A 12,977-nucleotide genomic window follows, 5' to 3' on the forward strand; every position below is an offset into this window, starting at 1 on the left:
GGTGGATGGATGGATGGATGGATGGATGGGTGGATGGGTGGATGACACCATTCCTGTAGCCCCCACCCCACTCTGTGTCAGGGGATATCTGAAGCTGTATGTGTTGACGTGTTTGTTATGTAGACAAGGACAACTATGGCTGTAATCAAACCCAGAGGTCTCTCCAAGCTAAGCTCATCCCTGGTAACTCACGGTTTTGAAAACAATATCATATTATTATTCTGTAAATGTTTTTCCATAGCTTTGTTTATGAGGTTTTACTCAAGTAACCACAGCCAGAGCCTGTTTGAGAGTTTACATTGAATAAATGAGTTATTTTGAGTAAACAAGTCCATTAAAGTGAGAGTCTGACAAGAGGATCAATGGACTCAGCCCCATCATGCTTGAATCATTGAACCCAGATGGAGTGAAGTCAACTAATTCATAACTAGACAACAGCGGAAGCACAGTGAACAGAGAACAATGTGTATTTTTACGGGGTGGTGGGGTAGCCTAGTGGTTAAGGCTTTCGTTCATCATGCTGACGACCCGGGTTTGATTCTCCACATGGGTACAACATGTGAAGCCCATTTCTGGTGTCTCCAGCTGTGATATTGCTGGAATAATGCTAAAAGCGGCGTAGAACTAAACTCATTCATTTCTCTATTATTAGTGCACAGATGTCTGAATCCTCTCCACTGCTTGCTATAAAATCCTGTCCCAAAACATAACAAATGGTCAGTCTCTAATACCACCCAAACCCTAACAAATGGTCAGTCTCTAATACCACCTGAACCATAACACATGGTCAGTCTCTAATACCACCTGAACCATAACAAATGGTCAGTCTCTAATACCACCTGAACCATAACAAATGGTCAGTCTCTAATACCACCCAAACCCTAACAAATGGTCAGTCTCTAATACCACCTGAACCATAACAATTGGTCAGTCTCTAATACCACCTGAACCCTAACACATGGTCAGTCTCTAATACCACCCAAACCAAACCTAACACATGGTCAGTCTCTAATACCACCTGAACCCTAACAAATGGTCAGTCTCTAATACCACCTGAACCATAACAAATGGTCAGTCTCTAATACCACCCAAACCCTAACACATGGTCAGTCTCTATACCACCACCCAAACCTAATAACTGAACCATAACATGGTCAGTCTCTAATACCACCTGAACCATAACAAATGGTCAGTCTCTAATACCACCCAAACCCTAACAAATGGTCAGTCTCTAATACCACCCAAACCCTAACAAATGGTAACACCCATGGTCATGGTCTCTAATACCACCTGAACCATAACAAATGGTCAGTATCTAATACCACCCAAACCCTAACAAACCAGTCTCTAATACCACCCAAACCTAACAAATGGTCAGTCTCTAATACCACCCAAACCCTAACACATGGTCAGTCTCTAATACCACCCAAACCCTAACAAATGGTCAGTCTCTAATACCACCTGAACCATAACAAATGGTCAGTCTCTAATACCACCTGAACCATAACAAATGGTCAGTCTCTAATACCACCCAAACCCTAACACATGGTCAGTCTCTAATACCACCTGAACCATAACAAATGGTCAGTCTCTAATACCACCCTATGGTCAACCACCTGAACCATAACACATGGTCAGTCTCTAATACCACCTGAACCATAACACATGGTCAGTCTCTAATACCACCTGAACCATAACAAATGGTCAGTCTCTAATACCACCTGAACCATAACAAATGGTCAGTCTCTAATACCACCTGAACCATAACAAATGGTCAGTCTCTAATACCACCCAAACCCTAACACATGGTCAGTCTCTAATACCACCTGAACCATAACAAATGGTCAGTCTCTAATACCACCTGAACCCTAACAAATGGTCAGTCTCTAATACCACCTGAACCATAACACATGGTCAGTCTCTAATACCACCCAAACCCTAACACATGGTCAGTCTCTAATACCACCTGAACCATAACAAATGGTCAGTATCTAATACCACCTGAACCATAACACATGGTCAGTCTCTAATACCATAACCCTAACATGGTCAGTCTCTAATACCACCCAAACCCTAACACATGGTCAGTCTCTAATACCACCTGAACCATAACAATTGGTCAGTATCTAATACCACCTGAACCATAACAAATGGTCAGTCTCTAATACCACCCAAACCCTAACACATGGTCAGTCTCTAATACCACCCAAACCCTAACAAATGGTCAGTCTCTAATACCACCCAAACCCTAACACATGGTCAGTCTCTAATACCACCTGAACCATAACAAATGGTCAGTCTCTAATACCACCCAAACCCTAACACATGGTCAGTCTCTAATACCAAACCTGAATGCCCATAACCCTAACAAATGGTCAGTCTCTAATACCACCCTGAACCATAACACATGGTCAGTCTCTAATACCACCCAAACCCTAACACATGGTCAGTCTCTAATACCACCCAAACCCTAACACATGGTCAGTCTCTAATACCACCCAAACCCTAACAAATGGTCAGTCTCTAATACCACCCAAACCCTAACAAATGGTCAGTCTCTAATGCCACCCAAACCCTAACAAATGGTCAGTCTCTAATACCACCCAAACCCTAACAAATGGTCAGTCTCTAATACCACCTGAACCATAACAAATGGTCAGTCTCTAATACCACCTGAACAACACTGTAGGATCTGATTCTGAGTGCATGAATTTAACATTCTTGCTTACAAATTCATATTTTTCTTCAGGATTTCCTTCAACAAAGAGGATTTCTTCTGCAGAGCCTTATAAAACATCACAGCCATAACAGGCGGAAATCTACAGACATCTACTCTCCAAACATATTTCTCTCACAGCTTGCTACATTAAAAAGTCTGCTGTTTGATACAAACCATCTCTAGAGGGACCATTCAAAACTGTTTAGTAATAGTGGCTCACCATTCACACATATTCAGGAAGGCATCACACAGAGACATCCAAGGACCCTTCACTATCCAGGGATTGGAACCACTTTGATCACCTGAACTGGCTTGGGCTGGTTATACTCAGTAATTACCCACAGCCTGACTTCCAAGCAGGTTTTATCCTATCAGACTGCATCCAGCCACCTTAATCACATACAGCCATGCAATACCTTCATTGTGCAGAACCAACCACACACAATCTATCACATAGTGGTTCTCTCTCATAGACCTGGTAAAAACTGTGAGTTGTGAGTTTAGTTTAACATCGCTTTTAGCAATATTCCAGCAATATCATGGCGGGGAACACCAGAAATGGGCTTCAGACATTGTACCCAAATAGGGAATGGAAGCTGGGTGTTAGACATGACGATTGAACGCTATAACTACCAGCCTACTCCACCACCCAGGTAAAAACTGAACACAGAATATCAAAAGGCACCTGTTCACATCTAGACTGATGTGTATAGCAAGTTTCATCAAATTGTATTCAAGAGTTTTACAGTACTACTCTGACCTAATTTTCAGTATAAAAACAAGTTGTAATCTGGAAACTATAAAAAGTTAAAATAAAAATGTCCTAAATCATCATAGGAACCAGTTAACCACTAGACTCATCTGAAAAACAAGTTTCATTCTACTCCAGAAATGAGCACTACCCTTATTTTCAGCTTAAGTCCCCACTTGTCTGGTGAAAATAAAGAAGTTAAAAAACCAAAACCCTATGTAATAAAAATGTATCATTTAACCACTAGACTTATCTGTGAAGCAAGTTACTAAATATATCAAACGGATCTTGAGTTCTGCTCCAGAAACAAGCACTACCACAAGTTTCAGTATAAATCCAACCTGTCATCATTTGAAAATATACTCATGGAAACAAATAAGGGAACACATGAAAGTACAAGTGATCCTTTATTCTTGTCCAGGGTTCTTCACAGGGTACGTATTGCACTGTGGGTGAAATTCTGAAAACATACAAAGGAACACTTGTACTCTCATGTGTTCCCTTATTCGTTTCCATAAGTATATCATACCAATACTTGATAATAATAATAATAGTGTCTATTTATAGTGCGCACAAATCCACGTTCGTAAGCATGTTCATGGCTCTTGATCATCAAAAGGCACCAGTCTATTACAAGACTGATCTGAACAGCAAGTTTCAATGGATTCAGAGGTTTGTTCCAGCCAAGGGAAATTGATTGAGGACAGACATAAGTTTTGCTGATCACACCAATCAGATTTTGGAGAAACATTGTCCTTCTAGACTTTCACGAGCTCTGGACTCAGACTGACAGGTTAGCTATAGTCCATTTGACTTAATTTGAGAGTGATGAATTGCTCACTAACACAAAATCTATTAATTACAACAAAACCAAATTTTGCACAGTCGCATGAAATCTACAGGCCAACTCTGATGATTTGTCTCATAATTTTGGACACCCGAATAAAAAAGTTGTTTAACAAACGATAATTATATTGTTGTCACTTTTCGCTATTTTTTATGAGGGGGGACCACTTGCTGGTAGAACTGTCAATTTCCCAAGTGAAAAACGCACACCTGGCTGTTCTACCAACAAGTGGTCCTCCCTCGTAAGAAATAGTGAAAAGTGACAACAAAATAATGCTCGTTTATTAAACAACGTTTTAATTCAGGTGTCCAAAATTATGAGACAAATCATCAGAGTTGGTCTGTCGATTTCATGTGACTATGCAAAAATTGGTTGTGTTGCAATTATTAGATTTTGTGTTAGTGAGCAATTCATCGGTCTCAAATGAAGTCAAACGGACTGTAGCTGTCTGCTACTGGTGTAAAGTATGACCCTTCAGTGTCTTCATGTTGTTTAGCAAGATCATCTTATACTAGTCCATATACACACATATGAAGTGGAAATAACAGTACACAGTGTATCAAATAGCCAAAAATCCAACCAGACATCAGGGCTGGTAACTTCAAAATGTTACCAGCCAAAATGTATTTAACCAGACCAAATATGGTGAATTTACACAGATGCATGGAACATCTAAACATTCTACCAGACCATCGGGCTGGCCGCTAGCTGTAAATCTAGACCGTCTCAGGCGGTCAGACGGGCCTTATTTCACACACTGACCAATTGGCTGTGTCGAACTCAGGCTGAATCAACAGTGACCGTGTATTTCAGAAACAAGTACATCCACTGACAGGGGGCAGGTGGTTGGAGAATGAGGAGTGCCTTTAAGAGGCCAGGTTCAAGCACAAGAGAGAAGAAAAACCAGAAGGAGATTGTAGGAAACACGGAATAAATCTTGAACTGAGAGCAAGTTCTCCTTCACCTGCTGCCCACTGCCGGACACTGATACCAATACGCTGTGTCTGTTTCCACAACAGATTTACGTAATTGCCCCGAGTGCCCGTGTCATATCATAATGAAGCCTGGGCAAAACAGCTAACAAGGCATATAAATTAACTGGTCCCCAATCCACCATCTGGGTTTCCGTGCACAGTTTTGTCAAGAAGAAAAAAAACATCTTTGGTTGTATGGAGATGTCAAGGAGATTATTTCAGGCAGTTTCTGGAACATGGGAACTTGGGAGATAGATTATAGGAAATTAATGTCATCAAATGTATTTCTTCCTTTCATGAGTTCCACTTTCCTAATTTGCAGGTTATCAATCAAAATGAAGCCAATATGAAGGATGATATGTTTTTCTCCCCACCTGTAAACCTTAAGCCAGGAGCTGCTCTTAAGATTTAAATTGGGATGATTTTAGTGTCAAGGTTAAAGCTTTTAATTTACTAAGAGACAGATGATCTAGCCTCTATGAATGTATTTGAGACAATTAAAATAACATGTTCCTGATTTCAAACATCTCTCCTTTTCATTGACAATATTAATTAAAAATGTCAGTCTCAGCATTTGAAATGTGAAATTTCTTTTTCTTAAAATCCAATTACGATGAGGATCATAGTTGATAGTTTATAAAAAAATTACCAGCTGTTTGAATTTGATTGATTCATTTCACTAGTTTTTGTTTCTTAATGAATATCTTTCTCGCTTAGATTTTACCCTCCAATAGACAAATCAATACAATGAAACCCTGAACAAATCAAACTGTCTTTAGCCTCTGATGAAATTTCAAAGTTGTTATTTCATTTCTTTATTTTCAATTAAAGAAATGGTGTCTTTCAAATTCTACAAGTTTTTCCCATCAGGAATTAAATTGATTCTGGCTGCAACTTTTTTCAATTCTGGATGTCACAAAACTGTGACAGAATTGAAACAATAACTGATGAATATTGGAATTACTTGAATAATTTGGGGCCAATTTGTCTCGACGCTGGTAAAAGAGCCACTTAGAGAGCTATATTTAACATTCACTAGCCATACTACAATGCACGACTTTGTTTTGACCTTTCTTTTGCTTTGAGATAACAAACTAACTCAATAATCGTGACAGAAAAATCAATGTTGAACTTAATTACCTATGCAAATGCTTCTTCTTGTCAATGGCATGCTTAAGTCAGTTAAAACACAAGCTTATGCAATCAGGAGGGAGGCATCCTTCTGGGTACTATGCAAAGATGGTGGTGCCAAGCGAAGTAGGTACAGTAGCAAAATTGTAACTCTGCTCCTTGACACAACTGTCTTTAGTTATATACATGTACCTTAGTAAATATATGTTTATCATCAATATATGAGCGGCAAATCGTGAATCAAGCTGTCAAAATCATATCTGACCGTACTCACTACTTAAATTCGGAATACAACCTCCTCCCTTCAGGCCGCCGCTACAAAGTTCCAATTGTGAAAACTAAGAGAGCCTGTACATCCTTTATTCCAAGTAACATATCTCTCTTAAACAAATGTGAAGATACCTAAATCAAAAAATTTATGTAAATATGTTTGGTATCTCTCTAATGTGTCAGTAGCTCTGCTGATGTAACACAAATTCCTGAAAAGGCATCAAAGTATTATTCTATTCTTCTATAAATTATGCAAAGCAGCACAATGGAAACACATGCATATTTCATAAAAGTCTTATTTTTATGAGCATTCTGTGTGTACTTTGTGATATTTCTGATAACATGAAACCATCCCCGAAGGGCTCCAAATTTGGCTGGACTGTTTTCCGATTTACATGTCATACATGATATTTTCGGCATCCTGAAGACACTGTCAGTTAATTTTAGAAGCATATCCAAACAAATAGCAGAAACTTACAACAATCCAAAGAAAAATATATCCTCATTTATTGCCAAGATACATTGTTTCAAAATAACCTGGTTTGACAGAAGAGCATCACAGGTTGTTTGACAACAGAAAACCATCTGAAGAAACCTGACTGTTGTCCTAAGAAAAGAGACCCAACTTAGAACAGGATTTAAATAAAGTATTTCCGTTAGTAGACGTACAAACAGATACCATATATGTTTGCTTGAATATCTATTTGAATAAACACCTGCCTTAAATAAAACCTAACTTATTGAATAAATACCTTACTTGAATAAGCACCACACATTTCACAAAATGATCATAGCTCTACAAAAATCATAAATCCTATATTTAAACAATAACTTACAAAAGTTGTAGCAGTAATTCTACAGGTGTAGCTGTAATTGTATAGGTGCTTTGTGAAATAGGCCCTGGTCACACTGAACTCATGATCTATTTTATACTGATCTCATGATCTATTTTATACTGCACTCATGATCTATTTTATACTGAACTCATGATCTATTTTATACTGCACTCATGATCTATTTTATACTGCACTCATGATCTATTTTATACTGAAATCATGATCTACTTTATACTGAACTCATGATCTATTTTATACTGCACTCATGATCTATTTTATACTGATATCATGATCTATTGATCTATGTTATACTGAACTTAGGATCTATTTTATATTGAAATCATGATCTATATAATTTTATTGCTGCACTCATGCTCTATTTCATACTGAAAACATGATCTATTTTATACTGAAATCATGATCTATTGATCTATGTTATACCGAACTTAGGATCTATTTTATATTGAAATCCTGATCTATTTTATACTGAAATCCTGATCTATTTTATACTGAAATCCTGATCTATTTTATACTGAACACATGATCTATTTTATAAAGAACGCATGATCTATTTTATAAAGAACGCATGATCTATTTTATACTGAAATCCTGATCTATTTTATACTGAACCCATGATCTATTTTATAAAGAACGCATGATCTATTTTATACTGAAATCCTGATCTATTTTATACTGAACCCATGATCTATTTTATAAAGAACTCATGATCTATTTTATACTGAAATCCTGATCTATTTTATAAAGAACGCATGATCTATTTTATACTGAAATCCTGATCTATTTTATACTGAACCCATGATCTATTTTATAAAGAACGCATGATCTATTTTATACTGAAATCCTGATCTATTTTATAAAGAACTCATGATCTATTTTATAAAGAACTCATGATCTATTTTATAAAGAAAGCATGATCTATTTTATACTGAAATCCTGATCTATTTTATAAAGAACTCATGATCTATTTTATAAAGAACGCATGATCTATTTTATAAAGAATGCATGATCTATTTTATACTGAAATCCTGATCTATTTTATACTGAAATCCTGATCTATTTTATACTGAAATCCTGATCTATTTTATAAAGAACTCATGATCTATTTTATAAAGAACGCATGATCTATTTTATACTGAAATCATGATCTATTTTATACTGAACTCATGATCTATTTTTATAAAGAACGCATGTAAAGAACGCATTATCTATTTTATACTGAAATCCTGATCTATTTTATACTGAACCCATGATCTATTTTATAAAGAACGCATGATCTATTTTATACTGAAATCCTGATCTATTTTATAAAGAACTCATGATCTATTTTATAAAGAACGCATGATCTATTTTATAAAGAACGCATGATCTATTTTATACTGAAATCCTGATCTATTTTATACTGAAATCCTGATCTATTTTATACTGAACTCATGATCTATTTTATAAAGAACGCATGATCTATTTTATACTGAAATCATGATCTATTTTATACTGAACTCATGATCTATTTTTATAAAGAACGCATGTAAAGAACGCATGATCTATTTTATAAAGAACGCATGATCTATGTTTAATAAAACTTAAGAAACAAAGTAGGGATATGTCAAACAAAATTGAAAATTTGCATTTCTGGTAACAAGCAGCTCAATGCGCTGTAATAACCAACTTGTAAGTAATGGGTACTACTGACCTGTATGAATCCCGTAGTTTGTATGGCAGTCTATACTCTCTAGTCCATACTACATGTTTCACAGGTAATACACCCAGGGAGAAGCTGGTGAATATTGTACACACAGACATTGAGTTGTTTCCGTAACATAATCCCTAATCGTCCTGAAATAGGATGTGTCGATTTAGACAATCAATGATTCGCAAATATTAGAGACTCATTACATTCACCTACACATTAAAAATATGATCTGAGCATACTTTATCAAGTGCCAACTGTTATCAATTATATAAATACCCAAGTTCAAATTACATGTAGAGAAGTACAGCGCATGACTGAAAAAATTATTGGCTCAAATAAATACCTTGTCTTACGACAATTAACAAAAACATGTAGCACCCATGTGGGCAATGGAACCTGAGTCTTTTGTGTGACGAATGAATGCTTTAACCTCTAGGCCACCCTACGGCCCCTGCCACTCTTGATGCACTCTTCATAATACTAAAACACACAACACACAGGCCATCCACTGAGGCTGTTTCTTTCATTTTAAAGAAAGACGCTTAAATGTCAATGATGTGCTGTCATATTGGTTGGTGGTGCTTACTGTGTATTTCAGATAAGTGAAAAAATGCAACACACTATTTGTTCCTTGTTAACAACAACAGAACCAAAACAAGAAGACAAAGTCATCAATATCCCCCGCAATGGCAAAATACTCTTCATGATTATGTCTACGAGTTATGATTATGTCAAATATTTAGGTGTGTATATAGAAATATTTAGGTGTGTATATAGAAAAGTGGAAGGAGAGTATTGAAAGGTTTTTAAAGTTCTGCTCCAGAAAGCAGCACTATCACCAATTTCAGTCAAACTTGTTGCCATGGAAATGCCAAAAATATTTTATTCAGAATTCCAAAACTACCAAAAGGCACCAGTACACCACTAGACCAATCTATGTGCCAAGTTTGGTGAAGAAACATTGAACGGTTTTAGAGTTCTGCTCCGGAAAAGAGCACTACTACAATTTCAGGCTAAGTCAAACTTGTTGCCATGGAAACGCCAAAAATATTTTATTCAGAATTCCAAAACTACCAAAAGGCACCAGTACACCACCAGATCTATCTATGTGCCAAGTTTGGTGAAGAAATATTGAACGGTTTTAGAGTTCTGCTCCGGAAAAGAGCACTACCACCAATTTCAGTCTAAGTGGAACTTGTTGCCACGGAAACGCCAAAAATATTTTATTCAGAATTCCAAAACTACCAAAAGGCACCAGTACACCACCAGATCCATGTATGTGCCAAGTTTGGTGAAGAAATATTGAACGGTTTTAGAGTTCTGCTCCGGAAAAGACAAATGTGCACGGACGGACGGACTGACTGACGGACGGACGCACGGACGGAGTCCATTTTAATACCCCCCGCAAAACGCGTTGCGGGGGATAATTACACTGAAGGGCTGATTTGTAGGATGAGCTTGGCCTTTCATAGTAACATTTATCACTACTATCTGACAGGTTTTCCTTGCCTTGTTCAGCATAAAGAGCCCACCCTTTAAGCTTTGCAATTGGCTGTTGAGCCGTAGTTAAACAATAAAAACAATAATGTACAGTTGATGGTTGGAGAACACTAATAAAAGGCTGATCGGGTTATTATTTTGATAAGCAGGTACAATAAATCTTGTATTCTCAGGTACTGAGACACTGGTCTGTTTCTTGTACTGAAGGCCACATATCAGTGTAAATGAGTTTCATCGTTTCACCCTAAGACAGGACATCAGTCAACTTCTAAAGAGATTACCACAATGACTACCCACCACGGATACAGATCCTGATGAAACATACCATATATCATAAAAAACCTGCTCCAAGTGCAGTAGCGTCACATACGGTTTGTCTGGCTTGTCTACATATGGGTTAACTTCTTCACATTGTAGACATGGCATCAGTCTTGATTGGGTCAAGTTTTTGCAAACACAATTATCTATCAAAAGACTTGTTTGGACAGACAACATCAGATGGAAAGGGAACTTGGTGGCTAGGACGTGGAACAGGATTCGGCTTGACTGACTGACTGAGTTTGGTTTTACGCCGCTTTTAGCAATATTCCAGCAACATCACGGGAGGGGACACAAGAAATGGGCTTCACACATTTTACCTATGTGGGGATTCGAACCCGTGTCTTCGGCGTGACAAGCCAACGCTTTAACCACTAGGCTACCCCACCGCCCCGGATTCGGCTTGAAGTAATACCGGTATTTATGCCCCATGCTCGGATAGTGTGTTCAGATCCACAGTATATGTGGGTGGCACGTCTTTAGGTTAGTTAATCTTCTCAGCCATGTCCACAAGATGTCCATCTTCTGATCAGTAAGTCCTTCATAAACATTAACTCAGAGGTACGTTACAAATTACAAGGCAGATTACCTTGTGACTATCTTCTCCAGAAGGCAACTCTACCCTGGGAGCTTCAACAAGGTTCTGTTCACTGCAGATCTCACTTTCTCATGAACATTCAAAATGATACATAGCTTCTTTGTTAACTTGACCCTAAACATAACAACAAATGAAGATCCGAGTTAGAATTGATCTTCAGCAAGCCATGCTTGTCATAAGAGGCGACTTACGGGATTCTGGGTGGTCAGACTCGCTGGCTTGGTTGGCACATGTCATTGCATCTCAAATGCGTATATCATGATGTTGATCACTGGATTGTCTGGTCCAGACTATTTTTTACAGACTGAAGCCATATAGCTGGAATATTGCTGAGTGCAGCATTAAACAACAAACAAACAACACAAGTGTTTGCCAGTAATATGGCAATGTCCCCTGCCGCTAATGAAGAATTAAATATTTAAAACATATTCACTACTTTATATTTTTTGGTCACATACAAGAAATGACTGGTGTCTGCATAATCACCCAATGTAGGCTGTTGACATAATGGAAGACATTGGGTGCAATGTTTAATGAGAGATTGTGTTTCCATAAGTTTGAAAAGTGGTCCAAGTGTCATGGTGGCCTTGAAGATACAGAAGGAAACATGGTTTAATAGTGGGATTGAGGCTCACGTAGACGGTGCACTTAGCTTACGGAGGAAAAAACCCAAGTGATTTCTATTGATGACTTCAGCTTCTAACAATAGTTTGGCTGATTTCTTTTCGGACTCAACACTGTATTGAACAATGCATCTCCAGAAACAAGACCTGTTGTTCAGTATCTAATCTCGCCTACTTTCAGCGGAGACATTGGAAAGTCAAATGCAAGTTTGGCAATTCGATTTCAATGATCTGGACTTGCTCAGGTACTAGGAGAACAATGTAGCTTCCCGATATTTCTATCTGCTCACGCTAACCCGACAGAGTTCGTAACCACTGCATGGCAACAGACTCACTAAAAACTCTACTTCAGTGGAACTAGAAATCTAATTCGATATACAGCCAGTTCCATTCCAACAATCCACCACTAAAACTAAGGCATACAAAAGAATATGTGTTAAACAAAATCTGGCTTAATTGGCGGTCCATCTAAAATCTAATAACCAACATAATTGGACATGCTATAATTGTCTTATATCCCAGTCTTAAGTGCCAAAGGTTCATACATGTGAAAATAGAGCAACATTGATCTGTAGCTCACCTTAATTCTTTGGAAAATATTTGACAAATTGGATCATGATGGTCATTCTTCATTTTATGTGACATTTGTGTTGAAATACAAATTGTAATTGTTGGAGTACTTCAGTAGCAAAATTATAT

The sequence above is a fragment of the Haliotis rubra genome, unplaced genomic scaffold (genome assembly GCF_003918875.1).
Source record: "Haliotis rubra isolate DU_JTF1 unplaced genomic scaffold, ASM391887v1 Scf931, whole genome shotgun sequence".
Classification (NCBI taxonomy): domain Eukaryota; kingdom Metazoa; phylum Mollusca; class Gastropoda; order Lepetellida; family Haliotidae; genus Haliotis; species Haliotis rubra.